Source organism: Mobula birostris, chromosome 12, assembly GCF_030028105.1.
Source record: "Mobula birostris isolate sMobBir1 chromosome 12, sMobBir1.hap1, whole genome shotgun sequence".
Classification (NCBI taxonomy): Eukaryota; Metazoa; Chordata; class Chondrichthyes; order Myliobatiformes; family Myliobatidae; genus Mobula; species Mobula birostris.
This window is the reverse complement of record NC_092381.1, coordinates 42,557,441-42,578,367: the sequence shown is the minus strand read 5'-3', so window position 1 is coordinate 42,578,367 and position 20,927 is coordinate 42,557,441. Positions and strand designations below refer to the sequence as shown.

General features: G+C 39.7%; 1 protein-coding gene across 4 annotated transcripts in view; it reads left to right on the top strand.

Annotated features, from left to right (window-relative positions):
• Nucleotides 1-20,927, top strand: part of gpbp1l1 (GC-rich promoter binding protein 1-like 1) — a 75,171-nt gene that overhangs the window by 15,542 nt on the left and 38,702 nt on the right. For all 4 annotated transcript variants that reach the window (XM_072273688.1, XM_072273685.1, XM_072273687.1 and 1 more), the window contains exon 2: nt 17,179-17,977. The gene's annotated coding sequence lies outside the window, so the exon portion shown is untranslated. The remainder of the gene's footprint in view (nt 1-17,178; nt 17,978-20,927) is intronic.

Genomic DNA, 20,927 nt, shown 5'->3' with positions numbered 1-20,927 from the left:
GCTTTTGGTGTAACAGTTTCTACTATTTTGTTAAGCCATTCAACTTTAAACAAATTTGCAGTTCTTTTGCACTTCACGCCCTTCGCTTCTTTTGAATTCGACATAGTGAATCAATATTTTTTTCCAATAAAAACTTAGTAAGCCATCTACAGGATTTGAAGCAGATCTTTGTAAACTTTACGATATGAACACTGTCTGCCAAACATGGCTGCTGCCGTGATGCAGCTGTACAAACCGGAACAGGAAAGGTGAGGTGACGTAAATTAGTGACTTGCATTGTGGTATTTGAAAAAACGACTAACTAGTTAACAGAAACAGTTAGCTAAAAGATTATTTTCAGTAAGTATAATTATTAACTACATTATTTTAGGTAACTAACAATAGACAATAGCTACAGAAGTAGACCATTCGACCCTTCGAGCCTGCACTGCCATTCTGAGATCATGGCTGATCATCTACTATCAATACCTGGTTCCTGCCTTGTCCCCATAACCCTTGATTCCCCTATCCATAAGATACCTATCTAGCTCCTTCTTGAAAGCATCCAGAGAATTGGCCTCCACTGCTTCTGAGGCAGCGCGTTCCACACCTCCACAACTCTCTGGGAGAAGAAGTTCCTCCTCAGCTCTGTCCTAAATGACCTACCCCTTATTCTTAAACCTGCCCTCTGGTACTGGACTCTCCCAGCATCTGGAACATATTTCCTGCCTCTATCTTGTCCAATCCCTTAATAATCTTATATGTCTCAATCAGATCCCCCCTCAATCTCCTTAATTCCAGCGTGTACAAGCCCAGTCTCTCTAACCTCTTGCGTAAGACAGTCCGGACATCCCAGGAATTAACCTAGTGAACCTAACCTTTTGTGTGCACATTAATTTCCTCTGTGTGCTGGTTGAAAAACGTGTGTGCGCATGTACACGCGCATAGCTTAGAGGGAACTATGCTTGTGAGGGTTCTGTCCTTGGTTCACAGCTCTTTAACCTGAGATGCAGGTCCAGACATGATTTGAGGAAAGATTAAACAGTTTGCACTTAGTTTTTTTGTATGCATCACGAGTGTCTCGAGGTGGGACACCATCGTTGATTGAGAGATCCTGGAGTATACTTTGCATTCATTCATTTACAAGACCAATTGTGTTTGTGGAAGGTTGACGAGGTTCATGCGATAGATTACGACCATAATCTCAAGGAATATGGAGACTTACTCTGTAACCTTAAGTGTGTTGTGAAGTGATGCATATGGACACAGAGAACTTGGAGATTTGAATCTATTTGTAAGAGGATTGAATAAAATGAAGTGAAAAGGCAGAGACTGGGTTGGGGCAGTGAAGCCTGTGAAAAGACAGTAGCAAACATTGCACTTTTTTTTAGATCATTACTTGATAGCAAGTGTGACAGTCTGGTATTAGGACTAGAAATCAAGATGATCAATATGGAGTTGTTCACTGAAGAGCAAGGGATATCTATCATTAAGGATTCCATCACCTCAGACATGCCCTCTTCTTTTTGCTACCATTAGGAGGTGGTACAGGAGCCTGAAGAAACACATCCAATGTTTTAAGAACAGCTTCCCTTTCACTATCAGATTTCTGAATGTACAACAAACCAACTCATGAACACCACCTCACTTTTTTTTTGCTGTCTTTTTGCTTATATTATGTATATATTTGTGTGCGAGCGCATATGTGCGTATTGTGTGTGCATCTGTTTGTATATTTCTACACATACACTGGATCCCGGTTAATTGGGATGCATCTGGACCAATATACTTTTGACTAATTAAGCAGGTGCCCCAATCAGCCAGAGTTTCATGGAAATTGTTAAAAAACTATTAAAAAAGATAAACTGCTGTATAATTGAGTTGCAAATTATCTACTTAAATGAAATACACAGCAAATTTTAATACTGCCAATGCTATTATGGTGCGATAAAATTGTACATTAGTTCCTTCAGAGATATTGTTGGAGGAATTCACTGATGTGAATGGGGTGTCCAAGGAGGGTCAGCATGCTGGTGATGGGGCTTGTCATGTCCATTCTGGGGTAGCTCACTCACCTTTGGAGACACTCAGCTTTCACCTGTGGTTTCAAGTAGCTGTTTGCATGCAACAGTGGATACCCAGGTGAAATAGGGACATGCCTGCTCTAGCATGTGAAGTCAGCTCTGATGGACTTGGTGGATAAGATCAACAGTGAGATCAAATGGCCAAGAATGCAGTTCTGCAATGCCTCATGGAGAGCGAAGAGCATGGAAAGGCACAGAAGAAGTTGTGGTTATCCACTGCAACCAAGGAAGACCCCAGTTTGAGATGACAACTTGTACTACTGGACCTGGACTTCCAAAGTTGGGAGAGTGGAATTTTCCCAGTACAATGGCTTTTCCACTTTAAAAACTCTTCCGCACAGGTTTCACTGTCATTGTTGGATACAATGGACAACCAACATGCCGCTGTGTTCTTTTGCTTGACTGTAAATGAACAAAATTAGTGCAGGCACCTAGCGTAGATAGTGGATTGCCTTCACACAATGCTTTCTATGATTGCATTCACCAAATCTTCATTTTCATTGTAACATTCAATATGATTGTCAGTACCTTCAAATTCATTGTAGTTCCTCGCTTGTTGAAATAGTGAAATTGTTCCATTTTCACTCCTGGCCATCGTGGGTGTCTCCAATCCTGAATGCTTGAAACTGCAGTCAGCAAAACAATTCTAAATTGTCTTGCTGCTTATTTCTCAACAACAATCAGTGACAAAAATCACTGCTTTTTGAAGACAAACACATACAAATGATGCTATAAAGTGGCATAGAGTCCGAAAATAAACAGAAGGAATCCTGGCTATTCTCAATTTGTTTTTGTTCTGTAAGAGTTGTTCCAAATGGACTAACTACCTGGATTCCACTGAGTGAGTGAGTGTGTGTGTGTGTGTGTATGTATCAGTACGAACTGGAAGAGATGTTACAGGGCAAAATAAAGTGAAATTTCATTTACCCACAAGTAACCTTGTTTGACCAACTATATCTAGAAGTCAGCTATTTTTCTTGAGAGTCAAGAGCCCTTTGGATGGATTGTTGTGACTTGCATACTGAATATTGAAGCAATCAAGGTAGTCAGACTGGTTCTCAATTTAAAAATGATATTAATTACATTATAAAATTGTGGCACATTGGATTGTATAGCATGGAGAAAGGATATTTGCTCCATATCTCTGCCAACCCATTGAAACAACTATCCATTTGGACCCATTGTGCTGCCCGTTACTTGTTACATTTCAGTTTTATTTCATTTGTATGTGTTCTGTTCTCTTCTATTCTCTTTTTTGTATATTAACATGGAATCTGTTTTCTGTTTATTACAGACTGACAATTTAATGCTAATAAAAATACTTCGACTTTCCCCTAGATTTTCCAGTTCGATTACTGACCGTCTTGGCAAATTTAGGAATTATTCAGTTGCAACTTTATTCATACTGTGCATAAAGTTGAATATCTCTTGAGTCTCCCCATAGTCTTTTAACTACTTCAAAAAGAACAATCTCTGTCGTCCAGTCTCTCCACAAAAATGAAGTTCTTTATGGCTGAATAAATTTGGTAAATATCTTCTGCTCCCTCTGCAGGGTATGAATATCTTTCCTTTAATCAGTGTCCAGATTGAACTCTAGACACCAAAAGAATAACAAAAATATATCTGCTTATGTAAATTATTTATATTTCAAAAGCCACAGATCATATTTCATTTTTTAAATCAGTTTAATTTGTTTTGCCACCTCATAAAATTGGAAGATGTTAATCAATGTTCCTGCAACTTTTAAAAATTGTTTTGTTTCATCTGTTTATTTCCCTCTTTCATTCCTAATTTTAACCCTCTAGCATTAAATTGTTCGCTGTAGTTTGCAAGTCTTCCTGCTGTACTATTGCTGATTATGGTTACAAAATTTGTCATCTGCTAACATGAACTTGTGCAGTGATTCTAATGTGACCACTCGTTTTGACCACTGAGATTTACCCTCCAATCTGAAAACAGGAGTTTACTACAATGCTCTGATTTTTGTCTCAGCCAATCATGCAGCCATTGATACTTAAATTCTATAAACTTAAAGATTGCTAATAAATTTACTTCACAAAATCCTAATGGGAAGTATAGACATTTCAACGTGTAGTTTTTTATTTAAAGAGAATCTCAAAGATGCTGACAATGTCATTCTTCATGGTCTGCTATTTTGCAGTCATTTCCTTTGGTTTTGAGGCAAATTGATTGAATTGATGTGAACATTAAAATATTTAAAACCTGGTCTTATTGAAATAATCCCTGCAAATGTTAGATCTTGCTGCATGAAGTCAAAATGAGTTTTTCATGATGTGCTGAGCTGGACTAAAAAAAGTGTGCAGTACAGTTCCCTCATAAATAGACAAAAGGTTTTTTAAAAGTATATCTTATAACACTAATTCATATTGTGGTCAAATTTCTATGGCCTAGTTTTTCTTCAGTGCTTTATAAAACACTGTAGGCAGCTTATCAACATTTTAGCTGATCTTGCTGAGGAGGCATGGTATGATACGCCAGCCTATCATAGGTGCCAGATGACCAACTAATTGCTGAAGTGTGCATGGCCACAACACAGACATTATTTACAAATGTTATCCTTTCCCCATTAATCACAAAATGTGGATCTTCACTAACTTCAAATTTATTGATTCTAAAGAGCTTTGGTTTTGGTAATCAGATACTTTTCCTTTAATAAATGGATGTTATTTGTGATCTTGCATTTTTCACCCAAGTAGCCGTTAATTTTGGACCTGTTTGAATAATCTACAACTTTATACAATTTTAATTCCTTTATAGGTTTTATTTTCTTTTTTGGGGATTTCTGTGGAGCAGATGATGTACATGCAGGAATTTTAGGGTATTTTTGTATGATGTTTCAGATATCATACAGGTTAGTCATTGTCTGTCATTGTTCATAATCAAAGACTTGAGGCTCTACTATGTAGATGTAACTATCAGTTTTTCTTAAAGGTAATTTCTTATTTTAGCTTATTCATAAAGACCAGGCAAACAACTTTTTCTTGACTTGAGCATGGACATTTATATGGGAATAAGAGTCATACAACCTGGAAGCAATCCCTTAGGCCCAATCATCCATTCCAACCATGGCAATATCCCTCCCAACCTGTAGTTCACATGTGGCTTGCTTAATGGTATTGGTCATTGGCATAAAAAAGGTTGGGAGCCCCTACTCTAAATTTTTCCTCTCCATATATTTATGCAAATGTCTTTAAAACGTTCATTCACAAACAAGAGAAAATTTGCAGATGCCGGAAATCCAAGCAACACACATAAAATGCTGGACGAACTCAGCAGGCCAGGCAGCCTCTATGGAAAAGAGTACAGTTGACATTTCCGGCAGAGACACTTCAGCAGGACTGGAGAAAAGAAGATGAGGAGTAGATTTAAAAGGTGGGGGGAGGGGAGGGAAAACACAAGGTGATAGGTGAAACCAGTGCGGGGTGGGGTGGTGGTGGTGGTTGTGAAGTAAAGAGCTGGGAAATTGATTAGTGAAAGAGATACAGGGCTGGAGAAGGGGGAATCTAATAGAAGAGGACAGATGGCCATCGAGGAAAGAAAAGGGGAAGGAGAACCAGATGAAAGCGATGGGGAGGCGAGGAGATAAGGTAAGAGAGGGAAAAGGGGATGGGGAATGGTAAAGTCGGGGGGTGGGATGCGGGAAATTACCAGAAGTTTGAGAAATCGATGTTCATGCGATCAGGTTGCAGGCTACCCAGACAGAATATAAGGTTGTGTTTCTTGAACTTGTGTGTGGCCTCATTGTAGCAGTAGAGGAGGCCACGGATTGACATATTGCAATGGGAATGGGAAGTGGAATTAAAATGGTTGGCGACTGGAGTTCCTACTTTTTCTGAAGGATGGAGTGTAGGTATTAGATCTCTCCCTTCTCCAGCTTTGTAACTCTCACCAATCAACTTTTTATATCACCCCCACCTCCTGGTTTCACATTTCACCTTGTGTTTCTTCCTCCCCTCCCACCACCTTCTTACTCTTGACTCCTCAGCTTTTTTTCTCCAGTCCTAATGAAGGGCCTTGGCCTGAAACGTCATCTACTCTTTTCCATAGATGCTGTCTGGCCTGCTGCGTTCCTCCAGCATTTTGTGTGTGTTGTCTTGAGAATGTTATTATTTTGAAAGAGAAAGAAAATAAACTTCTAATTTTGCAGCTATGTTCTGTAATCTGATATTTCAAGGGGAAAATATATTTTTAAATGAAAATTGGCAAAAGACAAAACTTCCAAGTTTCTAGGGGATTACTGGCCTGATGTGCCTGCCTGGAAATGCCCGTACTAACTCATATACCATGTGTTGATGCAGAAGCTCCATATTACCAGCCTTCAACATGCCACCATGTGTGGTCTGAGCAGAATATAAAAATTGATAAAGCCCTTGTCTTGAAATTTTCTTTTGTCAGACAGCAAAACTCAGGCCAAGGCTTTGCGACATCCCAAAGCTCTTATTGACTTTTAACAGTTTTTCTGATATGTCGTGTAAGTTATAACCTGAAGTGAAAATAAATAATTAAATAAATATTTGGCAGAAACAAAATATACCATTCAGGTCGTACAGAAAAATTTTAGTTGAGTAATTTGTTTTCAAAAATTTTGCCTTGAAATTCCCGTTGAAATCAATGAAGTCTCAGATTCATTGCAGGATCTTATTTGTGAGAATGGAAATGAGAGGCCATTCACATGAATTAAGGCTGGGAAATCTCAGTCAAACTGGAAATAAGACCTTGTACACACACAAACATGGACTTTTAGATCTTCTATGAACACATAGGTGCCCTCTGACCATAAGCACTTCTATAATCCTTTTCCAACTCTCCCTTAATACATTCCCACATGTCGATCCTTTCCTACCTTTACTGGCTCTTTCTTTTGAGTCTCCATATCTCTAACCACCTTCCCCCAGTTCCCTCCCTCCTTCCCTTACCTCACTTAGGCCTTTTTCTGTCATTTTCTTGCTCCCTGATTGTCTTCTCCATTTGTCTGCATACTTGAGTCAAGGAGTGAGGCCTTCCAAGCTATACTGCTGCACCCTGATTGCTGATTAGCCCTGCTCAAGTGCACTCAAAATCCGTGCAGCTGTGCTACTCAGAGTTTGCAGCCCAGAAATTCTGAAATCCCCTGGAATATCTCAAATTTTTAGATTTTTATCCACATCTGTATTTTTAGCCCTCACTTTCTATCTGACCCCCTTGCTGCCCAATGTCAGTTAGATCAGTGATTCTGTGGGTGTGTTGTTGGCCCTCACTGCATGATGTAGATGAATGAGGGCAGTATATCATACAGTGGGGCATGAGGTGAGTGGGAGCATCTCATTAGTCAGCATGTACAAAAGAACCTTAGCTTTTTTTTAACCAATGCACTGATGTTTTGCTGTACTGTTTTTAAATGCATGGGATTTCTTTGTCCCCTGTGATTCTCCTAAATTCTATCCATAGAGCACGATTTGGTAACTTTTTCATGTGTTGTACATGGATCTGTGCTGTTTAACTTCACTTTGTACAAATGAGTTATTACAAAATACTTCTGCCTTTTTAAAAACATGTCAACTGAAAGCACCATTTGCCAATTTTTTTTGTGCTTGATGTCTTAAATAATGCTCAGTTACATAGCATACACTTCATAGTGACATGACTGAACCGAGTAGTTTTATCTTGCATCAATAATTGAGAAAATGATGAAATCAATGATGGACAGCTGACTTGAATTGCTAAAACACAGGTGATTTATATATGTTAAAAGGACCACAATTTTGAAATTTAGGACAAGTGTGTACTTTGCAAGCTGTTAAAGAGAAATGTTACTTCATGAGATGCAGGTAAGCTGGTAGAATGGACAGGTGTGTGTTGGCATGGCAAAGCAAATAATTCAAAGTATAGGATTCAAATAAATAATTATTTTTTCTAAAACCTGTAAGTATCAGAACTTTACCTTAGATGCTGATCAATATGCACACTCAATACTGTCTGCTGACAGTTTCCAGATGACATTCTCCGCCCCCCCACCCTGGTGATTCGGAGCTACTTCCCACATTGGACATGAGGATCTGCACTTGAAAGATCCTAGCATATTTCTGTTGCTCACTGGCTGTCAAAACTTACAGATAGTTTTAAGTGTTTGTAATGTTTCTAATGGACGTGATAGAGGTGACAGAAATGTCAGATTTTCTGCAGCAACATTTGAAATAAATAAATTTACATAATTTATAAAAATTATTTAAATGTAAATAGTACTTAATAATTAGCAACAGTGGTATTTAAAACATTTACCTGCACTTTCTTCACAAGCAAATTAATAGAGAGTGTTCATATACTATCAACCCCCGCCCCCCCCCCCCCCCAAAATAAAGCTGAGAATTGGGAATGAGTAAATTGTGTGCCTCTTCACCAAGTCGCTGCTTCATTGTTGACTCACTGGTGAGTCTAGCATTGGAAATGATAGTGGCAGGTGATGTACTGGCAAGTGATCTTCATGTCATTGAACTTGCCTACAAGTGTGGAAGTCTGAGACATTATGAGATATGATTGGCTGGTAGCCAGTAATTTCCTTTTGCTGGGTGGTATTGTTTCATGATTAAGAGTAAAACAACAAAAAAAGGGATTAGAAACAGTGTTCCTTGCTCGAAAAACATCACAAAGTACAAGTTTGCCAATTGCCAGTTTGAATCTGAACTTGATAATGGAGGAGACCCATAATTTACATAAGCTTAAAGGGGGAATAAATAATTTAGTTATACAGGAACATGAACAGCAAAATGCTGGAAATCTGAATTAAAAAGAGAAATAACTGGAAAAACTGAATAGGTCATGTTGCATTCTTGGAAAGAGAAACAGTTAACGTTGCAGGTCTGGGACCCTTCATCAGAACTGACAGAGAAATGGAGGCACAAGAGGATGTAGCTGTTGTAATCTGGAGCAAAAATTAAAATGCTGGTGTAACTCAGTTGTCTAGCAGTGTCTATGGAGGCAAAGGTCTCTGATTGATGTTCTGGGTCAAAATTCGATGTAGGATTTCGACTTGAAACATTGACTATCCATCCCCTTACTTCCGCATATGCTGAAACCCTCTGAGTTCCACCAGCAGTTTGTTGTTAGAGAAAAGTGTAATAGTTTTGATAGCAGAGAGTGTGGAGAAGGGCAATGGGTGGAACCAAGGGAATTTTTCTGATAAAGTGGAAATAATTCTGTGGTTTTGGTGGGGGAGGGATAAACCTACTAATGTTATTGCTCAAGGGAAAATCTGGAAAAAAATTGTACCATGGAAAATTCTAAGGAGGCATACTCACCAAATCCATTGTCACTAAATTTAGTATGTTGTTTAGTATTCTGTTTTCACAATGTTGAACATTAGTAGGTCTTCTACTTTATGTATTTACTTGAACTTCCAAATGCACTACCAAAACTACTACAATACTAGAAAATTGTGTTAGTTCTGAATAGTTATCGACAGAAGAGTTCATTCAGTGTGTACTAATGTGTTCTTTTGAGTAACTAAATAAACAAAATCAGTGCAGACACCTAATGCAGATAGTGGACTGCTTTCACACAGTGGTTTTGATGATAGCATCCTCCAAATCTTCAATTAGGTGGCATAATGTCCCAAATAAATGAGAATCAACAGCTATTTACTTAATTTGTTCTTGTTCTTTAGATTTGTCCCAAGTCAGCGGCTTTCCCGATTAACTGATGGCCCAATTAACCAGAATCTATTGTATTTGCTAAACAGCTGATCCATTTGAGGTGGTAGAGAGGTTGACCAATAGGAAATGACATTACTGTTTTTGGGTGAACTGATGACCTTATGGAAGGTGTTGCTGATGAAAGAGAGAAGAAATGGATTCTATGTGAATCCCAGATACTATTCTTTATTGACCATCAGTTTGTGTCCTTGTGTATGCTGTTGTCTTTATCTTCCGTCTTCTTTGAATTGCTGACTTGTTTCCTAGGACAACTTTGAGAATTGTGTTTTGTTTGTAGTGGATCTATTTTAATATTTACATTCTGCCTGCAAAACTGCAAAGCACTTAACATGGGCAAGTGGTCCAGATTTGTATTTCCTGTCTGGCTCTGTTCTTGGACAAGCTGGAAGTTTATAATGAATTTCATGAAGTTTAATACTGCAAATTAGGAAAATAATGATTTTATTTGTTCAGTTGCATTTTGAGCCATTTTAAAATATTGGATCATTGTTTATTTTAATATTAATTTTATGCTCCATGCTATTTCTAATAAGCTTGATTAGACTTTTAGCCACAGAAGTACAATACTGTGCAAAATTCTTAGGGACATACATATGCCTAGGACATTTGCACAGTACTGTAGTAATTTTATGTATTGCACTCTACTACTGCTACAAAAAAAAACAATTTTCATGGAATATGTGAGTGATAAATCTGATTCTGATTTTGGTCTCTGTTGTGGACTGAGAGTGGGATGGGGGCAGGGAGAGGGGAATCATAGTTGAGAAAAGGGGAAGGGAGAGGATAAGGAGCAGGAAGTACCAGAGAGACATTCTGTAATGATCAATTAACCAATTGTTTGGAATCAAATGACCTTGCTTAGTGTCTCAGGGCAAGATGAGTCTTTACCTGCACCACCTCCCTACCCCTGGCACTCTGCCAGCTGTCCCACACCCCCTCCTGCAGCCCTCCACCTTTGTCATTCCCAACATCCTTTGCTCCTGCCGGATTTACAAATTATTTTTTGCTTCACATTGACAAATACAGTACTAAGCAAAAGTCTTGGGCACCCTAGCCATATAAATGTGCCTAAGACTTTTCCACGGTACTGTAGCTTGTCAGTTGTATTTCTCCATCGCTTTAAGATTTGGTCATGAATCCTATCTCTTTAAAAAAAAAGTTCATTTTTTTGCAATGCCTTGTGTTAAATTCCTCAGCATACACATCACTGAGAATCTCATGTGGTCTGTACATACCAGCTGTGTGATGAAAAATGCACAACAGCACCTCTTTCACCTGAGGCGGTTAACAAAGTTTGGTATGGGCCCCCATATCCTAAGAACTTTCTACAGGGGAACATTTGAGAGCATCCTGACTGGCTGCATCACTGCCTGCAATGGGAACTGTACTTCCCTCAATCACAGTACTCTGCAGAGAAGTGGTGTGGACAGCCCAGTGCATCTGTAGACATGAACTTCCCACTATTCAGGACATTTATAGAGATAGGTGCATAAAAGGGGCCTGAAAGATCATTGGGGACTTGAGTCACCCCAACTGCAAACTATTCCAGCTGCTACCATTCGGGAAATGGTACCGCAGCATAAAAGCCAGGACCAACAGGCTTCAGGGCAGCTTCTTCCACTAGGCCTTCAGACTGATTAATTCATGTTGATACAGTTGTATTTCTATGCCATATTGACTGTCCTGTTGTACATATTATTTATTATAAATTACTATAAATTGTACATTGCACATTTAAACAGTGTAACATAATAGATTTTTACTCATGTATATGAAGGATGTAAATAATCAATTCAATTCGCATAACTTTGCGAACGTAGTAAGTTTTAGTCCAGAGAGTGTCAGGATTTTGCATTTTAAATTATCCTTGACTTTACACACAAGTGGGCAAAATGGTACCAAAATGATGAAAATAATGAAATGAAATATCTTTATTGTCATTGCATAGTGCAATTTGTCTTGCACCAATACAGCGAAAATAAGTTTGCAACTCTCATACTCAATGCTATAAATAAACAAATAAAATAAATAAACAATAAATAAAATCAAGTATCCAGTCAGTACAAGCAATATCCAGCAGTACAAAAGCGCAACTCAGATGCATGACAGTCATAAAACCAGTATTAAAGTAGTAATATAACAAATTTATGGATGATGCTTGATCGATTGGTTCAGAGCAATTATAGCTCTGGGGAAAAAGCTATTTTTCAGTCTGGAAGTGTGGGCATAGAAAATCTTATAATCTTATAAATACAAAATAGCTCAGGATATTTTAATACATTTTCAAGAGATTTTAATAAACTTCTGAATCATTGGTTATAACGTGTTGTCAGACTGCTACAGATCATTTTGAGGATATGTTGCCATGCAGTGTATGGTGCGACTGATGAAGTCCATATGATCCACAGCAGTCATTTGTCCGGGCTGCTCTGACATAGTGCATTCATTCCATGACAAATTGTTTCATGTCATGGAATGCACAATGCTACCATAATAAAAAGAAATAGCTTTTTTTTTAGCATAACTTAAGATTTGAATAGAATGTACTGTTTAGATTATTGGCTACAGCTCAGAGATGGACAATATTCTATTTAAATACTGAACCAATTGAAGTAACTGGATGCAATTGTTAAATAAGTATGAATAACTAAAGATTTTGCATTCAGTTAATTAAATAAACTCTGGAATTGAAAAGCTGGTCTCTCAAGTTTTCCATAAAGCTACTTCAACTGGTTCACTGCTTTTTCCTTTCATTATGAGATCAGAGAGCCTCAGCCTGGTGTAGTAAGTTGATATAGATTCACAGCAGTGTCATTGTTGGTTAATTGCCCTCTCTAATGGCTTATCAGATCAGTCAGCAGGAGGGCAATGAAGCTGGGAAATAAATGCTGTCCTTTTGTAGATTAATTTTTAAAAAAATACTGTTAATTTTTATGTTGCATGTTTGGATGCTGGAAATCCAAAGCAACACACAAAACGCTGGAGGAACTCAGCAGGTCAGACAGCATCTGTGGAAATTTATAAACAGTCGACATTAAGGCCCTTCTTCAGGACTGAAGAGAAAGTGAGAAGACGCCAGAGTAAAAAGATGGGGGGAGGGGAAGGAGCACAGCTAGAAGGTGATAGGTGAAGCCAGGTGAATGGGAAAGGTAAAGGGCTGGAGTGGAAGGAATCTGATAAGAGAGGAGAGTGGACCATAGGACAAAGGGAAGGAGGAGGGGACCCAGGGGAGCTAATAGACAAGTGAGAATAAAAATATGCCAGAGTGGGGAATAGAAGCAGAGGGAAGGGGGAAGCAATTTCTCGTTATCACCATAAGGAGAAATCGATGTTCATGCTGTCAGGTTGGAGGCTAACCAGATGGAATAGGAGATGTTGTCAATTTTGTCGTCCTCCACTTTGGAAAGACCTGTCATAAATTGGAAGCCCACTTTTTTTGAGTACCTCCACTTCATCCACCAAAAGCAGAATTTCCCACTGGCCAACCATTTTAATTCCTATTCCCATTCTGACATGTTGGTCTGTGGGCGCCTCTTATGTCATGATGAGGTCACTCACAGGGTGGAGGGGTAACACCTCCTATTCCATCTGTGTAGCCTCCAACCTGATGGTATGAACATTGAGTTCTCTTTCCGGATCAAAAAAAAAGTTCCCTCCCCTTCCCTCTTCTTCTATTCTCTACTCTGGTCTCGTACCTCTTCTCACCTGCCTATGTGATAAGAGAGGAGAGTGATGTCCCTTGATGTCCCTTCTTCCCTTTCTCCCATGGTCCACTGTCCTCTTGTATCAGATTTCTTCCTCTCCCACCTTTTCTTTAACCACCCACCTGGCTTCACCTATCACCTTCAAGCTAACCTCTTCCTCCTCCACCCCCCCCCCCACCTTCTGGCATCTTCCCCCTATTTTTAAAGTTCTGAATAAAGGCCTCAGCCTGAAACAGCAACCTGTTCAATGACTTCCATAGATGCTGCTTGACCTGCTGAGTTTTCAAGGTGGGGGGGGGGGTGTCTGTGTCTCTCTTTGCAGAAACAGCATTCGGGACATTACTCATTACTCCATATTGAGAGATCAGCATCGGAAAGGATGAGCTGCTTCAACTTTCTGGGTGACAACATCTCAGAGGATCTATCCAGGGCCCAATACATTGATGTATTCAGGAAGAAGGCATGCCAGTGATTCTATTTCATACAAAATTTGAGGAGATTTACGTATCACCAAAGACTCTTGGAAAGTTATATAGATGTACAGTGGGGAGCATTCTTCCTGGTAGCATCACAGCATGGTTTGGTGACTCCAATCCTCAGGATTGCAAAAGGCTGCAGAGGATTGTAGACTTGGCTAGCTTCATCACAGGCACAGCCCTCCCTTCCATTGAGGACATCTAAAGAGGCAGTGCATCAAAAAGGTGGCATCCAAAATTAACGACCCTTACCATCCTGGACATGCCCTCTTCACGGTACTACCATGGGAGGAGGTCCAGGAGCCTGAAGAGACACTCCCTGCGATTTAAAACAAAGTTTCTTCAGCTATGTCATCAGACTTCTGGACAGTCCATGCATACTATCCTTTTATTAGTGTTTTGAACTGTTATTTATTTTTGGAACTTACAGTAATTTTTGTCTTTGTACTGTATTGCTACTGGAAAGCAACAGGTTTCATGCCATATGTGCATGGTGATAAACCAGATTCTGATTCTGAACTTCAGCAGTTTTAGGATTTGAATGCATTTGTGCATAAACATGTGGGCTCTGAACTTTCTGATAGCTGTTTGCAAAAATAGCTTTGTCTTTGCTGTACTTCTGATAATAGCAATACCTCAAATTGCAGTATGTATCCACTACTTAAATAATTTATGCCAGGTTTAACCGAGTGAAAGAATATATTAGTCAAATGGCCACCAGTAGATGTGAAGGGTTTTCTTAGTTTTGGTTAACTTAAAGAAGGAAGTTTAATATAGTTTAAAGGGTTCAAGTTGTATTTTGTTTTAAGGAGTCATTTATTTTGAATTGTTTCTGAACGTTTTTGAAACTTTGCCTTTTTCAGAAACATTGTTTTTGACAGTTATCTTCATCAGAATCAGGTTTATTATCACCGGCATGTGTTGTGAAATTAGTTAACTTGACAACAGCAGTTCAATGCAATACATATTATAGAAGAAGAAAACATAGTAAATAATAAGTAAATCAATTACAGTTATATGTATATATGGACTAGATTAAAAATCATGCAAAAACAGAAATAATATGTATTTAAAAAATGAGGTAGTGTTCACAGGTTCAATGTCCATTTAGGAATCGGGTAGCAGAGGAGAAGAAGCTGTTCCTGAATTGCTGAGTGTGCACCTTCAGGCTTCTGTACCTCCTACCTGATGGTAACAGCGAGAAAAGGGCATGCCCTGGGTGCTGGGGGTCCTTAATAATGGATGCTACCTTTCTGAGATACTTTTTTTTTAAAGTGTGTCATATCAGACATTCAGCCATTCTTGTCTGGCACGTGGTGTCAGGATTAACCGGGTCACGATATGAACGTTCCTGACTCGACCCTTGTAATTTTTACGAGGCCAAGTGGCTAGCTCGACACAGATGGAAAGCATGCTTGGGGGTGGCCCGACCTGGATTCGAACTCGGGAACCTTTGCTCTGGAGTCCGGCGCTGATCTCACTGCGCCACCAGCCAGTCTGAGACACTGCTCCTTGAAGATGACCTGGGTACTTTGTAGGTTAATACTCAAGACGGAGCCAACTAAGTCTATAACTCTTTAGATTAGATTAGATTCAACTTTATTGTCATTGTGCCAAGTACAGATACAAAGCCAATGATATGCAGTTAGCATCTAACCAGAAATGCAAAGAATAGTGTTATTTACAAAATAACTGCAAATAAAAAGTAGGTGCTGCAGCACACAAATATAAAAGTACTGAGACAGTACAATACGGGTGCAATACTGCTTAGTGCTGTGATGTGAGATTCATCAGTGTCACAGCCTCAGGGAAGAAGCTCTTCCTGTGCCTGCTGGTGCGGGAGTAGAGGCTCCTGTAGCGCCTACCGGATGGGAGGAGAGTAAAAAGTCCTTGGTTAGGGTGAGATGCATCCTTGATAATGCTTTTCGCCCTGCCCAGGCAGCGTTTATGGTAGATGTTCTCAATGGTGGGCAATTGGGTGCCGATAATCCGCTGAGCAGTTTTCAGTTTTCAGCTTTACAGCTTCTTTCGGTCCTGAGCAGTAGCCCCCACCCCTTTCCCAATGCCAGATAGCGATTCATTGGAAGGCCTGTCAGGGTTTCTTTTACCATTTTAATCTGCAAGGTTTATGAGTAAATGCTTTTGAAAGATGTTGTTATGGCGTTAATTTTCACTGCTGAGATGAGAGGAGTGTTGTTCAAATGGCAAGGTGAGCCACTCTACAGCTGAGTGCTAGGTGGTCAGTTTATTTTCTGTCAATACGGGGCAATTGTGGTGGCAGTTTTTGTTACCTGAAAAGTGGAGGAGATACTAATGTGCAATTTGGAGCTCCATTGGGTATAAACTGGAAATAGTGTTGAATAAATTGAATAATAACCACCTTTTCAGGTTTTGTTTGGAAGGGTTATTTTTTTTCAGAATTAGGTTTTAATCACTGTCTTATGACATGAAATTTATTTTGTGGCACCAGTACAATGCAAAGACAATTATTGTAAATTGCAAAATACATAACACAAAAAAAGGAATAACAGGATAGTGTCCAATTAAGTTATGTGTGGTCTGGCTCCTGTACCACCTCCCTGATGATAGCAACAAGGAGAGCATGTCACGGATGGTGAGGTTCCCCAAACATACGGAAGGAAATGTGTCTGTTTTTAATGAAGGTGATGATTGAGAGCTTCTCTTTAAGCAACTGTGTGCTGAAAGGCAAGATCAGCTTTCATCTTATCTTTTTTTTTAAGTATGCACTGCTTGTATCAGTTAGTGTAACATGTAGAAATGGTTATATATGCAGATATTTAAATTCGTTTGTGATGAATTCTAGTTGTTCCTAAACTACTATTGTCTGTATCTCAGACAGGTATTACATCAAAGAAAAAGGTATTCAAGTGTAAATGACCATTATCTAAATTATCATTCAGCATTACATTATGCGTTTCTGCAGTAATCTGGAATCTCAATTCCTCCTCCTGAATATTGTCTTCATTTTAAGATTTGTTATCCATTGCAGAGGGTTCCAGTTTATTTCCAGTGGGGGTGGGGGGGTGGTAAAACAAATATTGACCAGAAAGATCTTGACTGAAAATGGTCACCATACTTCATTCAATTGCTTGTGCTGGTTAACTTGTTAGTGATGAGTATGGAAAATTGTTATTGAAGTTTCATTGTATTTTTTCAGAACTACGATTGTCCACCTTAGATATCTTTTTGTTTTTCTTTAATACAGGTTATTACTGGAAACTCCAGGATTATTCTGAAAGAGCAAGGAAAAGCATTTTTTTTCGGTTTGGCTTCAGAGGATGAAAAAAAATAAGAATATTAACTCAGCTTGCCAGTTTTACTACAATCAGCTCTGAACTATAAAAAGTGAAAACTAATTGGACAATTGACTTTCAATTAACAAAAAGTATTTGAAGGAGGGAGAAACATTTTAAAATTTTGTTTTGTTGAATATTTTTGGATGTACTGTGTAAAGGTTAGGTTTAGAATTATTATGTTGATTGTCAACTTTTAGGATAAAAACTTTTTGAACCACAGTTTCTAAGAGTCACCTATAAAAATGGAAATGAGAAGATTCAAACAAATGGTCAGACCAAATTTGTAAATGTGAACATTTATTGCATTTACAAATTCCAATATATAGACACACTGCTTTTCTAGTTCTAATTATGTTGTAATCAAGTCTTAAGCAGACAGTAAAATTGTCCTTTTTTGTAATGTAATTTGTTTTCCCTCTCTGTGTCATTTCATTGAAAACCTTAATGAGGTGAGCAAAGTTCTTCCTCCTCTCAGTTTAAAAATAAATTAGCTGGGTAAATTCTAGGTTTATTTCTAACACTTGGAAAAAGCAGAAAGTAAAATGAACAGCTGAGGGTTGGATTGAGGTGCAGGCGAGCACAGAGTGCTGCTTCTGGTCCTGAGTGACCAAATCACTCTTGCCAGCATTTATCAGTCTGTCTTGGTGAGCAGAAGAAACTTCAGTGCCGGAAAATCAAAGCTGAGGGCCCAAAGAGCTCTGCTTGGAGGTAAGGTGTTGCTTCATGATCTTGTATTAATTTAGATATAAATTCAGAGAGTGAGTTCACTTTTCAGTTTTCAAATAATGTACTTGTTTTCTGATGTACAACTGTGTTTCTAATCTGTAAATTTCTATTTTTTTTGGATAATATAAGAGACCTAATGACGTTCCTGTCTCCAGAAGAATATCTTTGCTCATGTGTTGTTTGAGAAGATTGAAATACCGCTTATTATTTCTGCATCAAACCTGCTTGCTTTTGATTAGTTTGGATTTAAGCTTTTTAAATTGTTGAATGAGGGAGTACAGTTGAAAGGTGGTTATTTTCTTGCAGTTCTTCATATTTCAGCTTTCTGTAGTAATTTTTAGGAACAGAAGGTCTTAATGATAGGAATCAGTTGGAGCAATGATCTCACCAAGAAGTTATCTTCTAACAGTCTAAGATCATGAATAAATATCCCAAGAAAAAAATCTTACCGCATTCTCCACCCCTGCTTCCTGCTATCTATGTAAAATTGTGGGAACTGAAGTAGGAGAGTTGCAGTGAAAGATAGAAACGTTTGTTTTTCATTACCTAAAACATTTTCGTGGCTTGTATTGGATTTGGCAATTGCACTAGGACAGGGGAATCTGGAACTAGGAGGTACAGGTTTTTCGTGAGGGGGAGAAATGTAAGCAATCAGATACATAAATGGGAAATACCTGCAATGAACTGCTGGGGAAGTTGTGAAGCCCAGTACAATTACATTGTTTAAAAGGCATTTGGGTTTTCACTGGGTTCCGGCAAACTAGCAACAGAGGAGCTGAGGGCAGTGTGGACAGGGCCAACGAACGTAACCTGTTCTTTGACAGATTTGACATTGTGACCCCTGCCCATCCCCCACATTAGCCATCTGTTGTCAGACCCCAATCAACACATGTTCCACTCTCCCCTCCTACCCCTCCTCACAGTCCCCCACCCGGCTCTCATGACTATACCCCTCCCCCACACAAAACCACCACTGTGAGCTTCACGACTGAACAGGTGAGAAGACAGCTGAAACGTCTCAACCCAAGCAAGGCTGCAAGACCGGATGATGTCAGTACCAGGGTGCTCAAAGCCTGTGCCCCTCAGCTATGTGGAGTACTTCACCACGTCTTCAACCTGAGCCTGAGGCTCCGGAGGGTTCCTGTACTGTGGAAAACATCCTGCCTCATCCCTGTGCTGAAGACGCCGCGCCCCAGCGGCCTCAATGACTACAGACCGGTGGCATTAACCTCCCACATCATGAAGATCCTGGAAAGACTTGTTCTGGAGCTGCTCCAGCCGATGGTCAAGCCACACTTAGATCCCCTCCAGTTCGCCTACCAGCCCCGACTAGGAGTTGAGGATTTCATTGTCTACCTGCTGAACCATGTCTACGCCCACCTGGACAAGCCAGCGAGCACTGTGAGGGTCATGTTTTTTGACTTCTCCAGTGCGTTCAACACCATTCGCCCTGCTCTGCTGGGGGAGAAGCTGACAGCGATGCAGGTGGATGCTCCCCTGGTGTCATGGATTCTTGATTACCTGACTGGAAGACCACAGTATGTGTGCTTGCAACACTGTGTCCAACAGAGTGATCAGCAGCACTGGGGCTCCACAGGGGACTGTCTTGTCTCCCTTTCTCTTCACCATTTATACCTCGGACTTCAACTACTGCACAGAGTCTTGTCATCTTCAGAAGTTTTCGGATGACTCTGCCATAGTTGGATGCATCAGCAAGGGAGATGAGGCTGAGTACAGGGCTACTGTAGGAAACTTTGTCACATGGTGTGAGCAGAATTATCTGCAGCTTAATGTGAAAAAGACTAAGGAGCTGGTGGTAGACCTGAGGAGAGCTAAGGTACCGGTGACCCCTGTTTTCATCCAGGGGGTCAATGTGGACATGGTGGAGGATTACAAATACCTGGGGATATGAATTGACAATAAACTGGACTGGTCAAAGAACACTGAGGCTGTCTACAAGAAGGGTCAGAGCCATCTCTACTTCCTGAGGAGACTGAGGTCCTTTAACATCTGCCGGACGATGCTGAGGATGTTCTACAAGTCTGTGGTGGCCTGTGCTATCATGTTTGCTGTTGTGTGCTGGGGCAGCAGGCTGAGGGTGGCAGACACCAACAGAACCAACAAACTTTTTGAAAGGCCAGTGATGTTGTGGGGACGGCAGTGTCTGAAAAGAGGATGCTGTCCAAGTTGCATGCCATCTTGGTCAATGTCTCCCATCCACTACATAATGTACTGGGTGGGCACAGGAGTACATTCAGCCAGAGACTCATTCCTCTGAGATGCAGCACAGAGCGTCATAGGAAGTCGTTCCTGCCTGTGGCCATCAAACTTTACAACTCCTCCCTTGGAGGGTCAGACACCCTGAGCCAATAGGCTGGTTCTGGAGTTATTTCATAATTTACTGGCATAATTTACATATTACTATTTAACTAATTATGGTTCTATTACTATTTATTATTTATGGTGCAACTGTAACAAAAAACAATTTCCCCCCGGGATCAATAAACTATGACTATGACTATGGACAGGTGTTTGGATAAGAAAGATGTTGAGGAACACTTGTAGTGCAGGCAATTGGCAAAAGCGTGGATAGACAATGGTCAGCATGGACAGGGAATCTCCCTTTCTCTCCTGTGCATTTCTGTGATTCTGCTATTAAGCATTTCAGATATATCTTGTTACATCCTCTAAAACACAAACTTCCCTTACGTACAGCTGAAGCACCTACAATCTGCTATACTTAATAGTGAATGTCATGAGATAGTTACAGGCAAGTCAGTTATTTTCCAATATCTTCGATGCTTTTGGACTTTATTTTCTGTTTTGAGCAGAATATGCAGGTGAAGTGTTGATGGTTGTTGCTGAGGCAGATTCAAGTTGTGCACGAAGGGTAACAAATGAAAGGTTGTCTCTTTAAGTTATCGTAGACTAT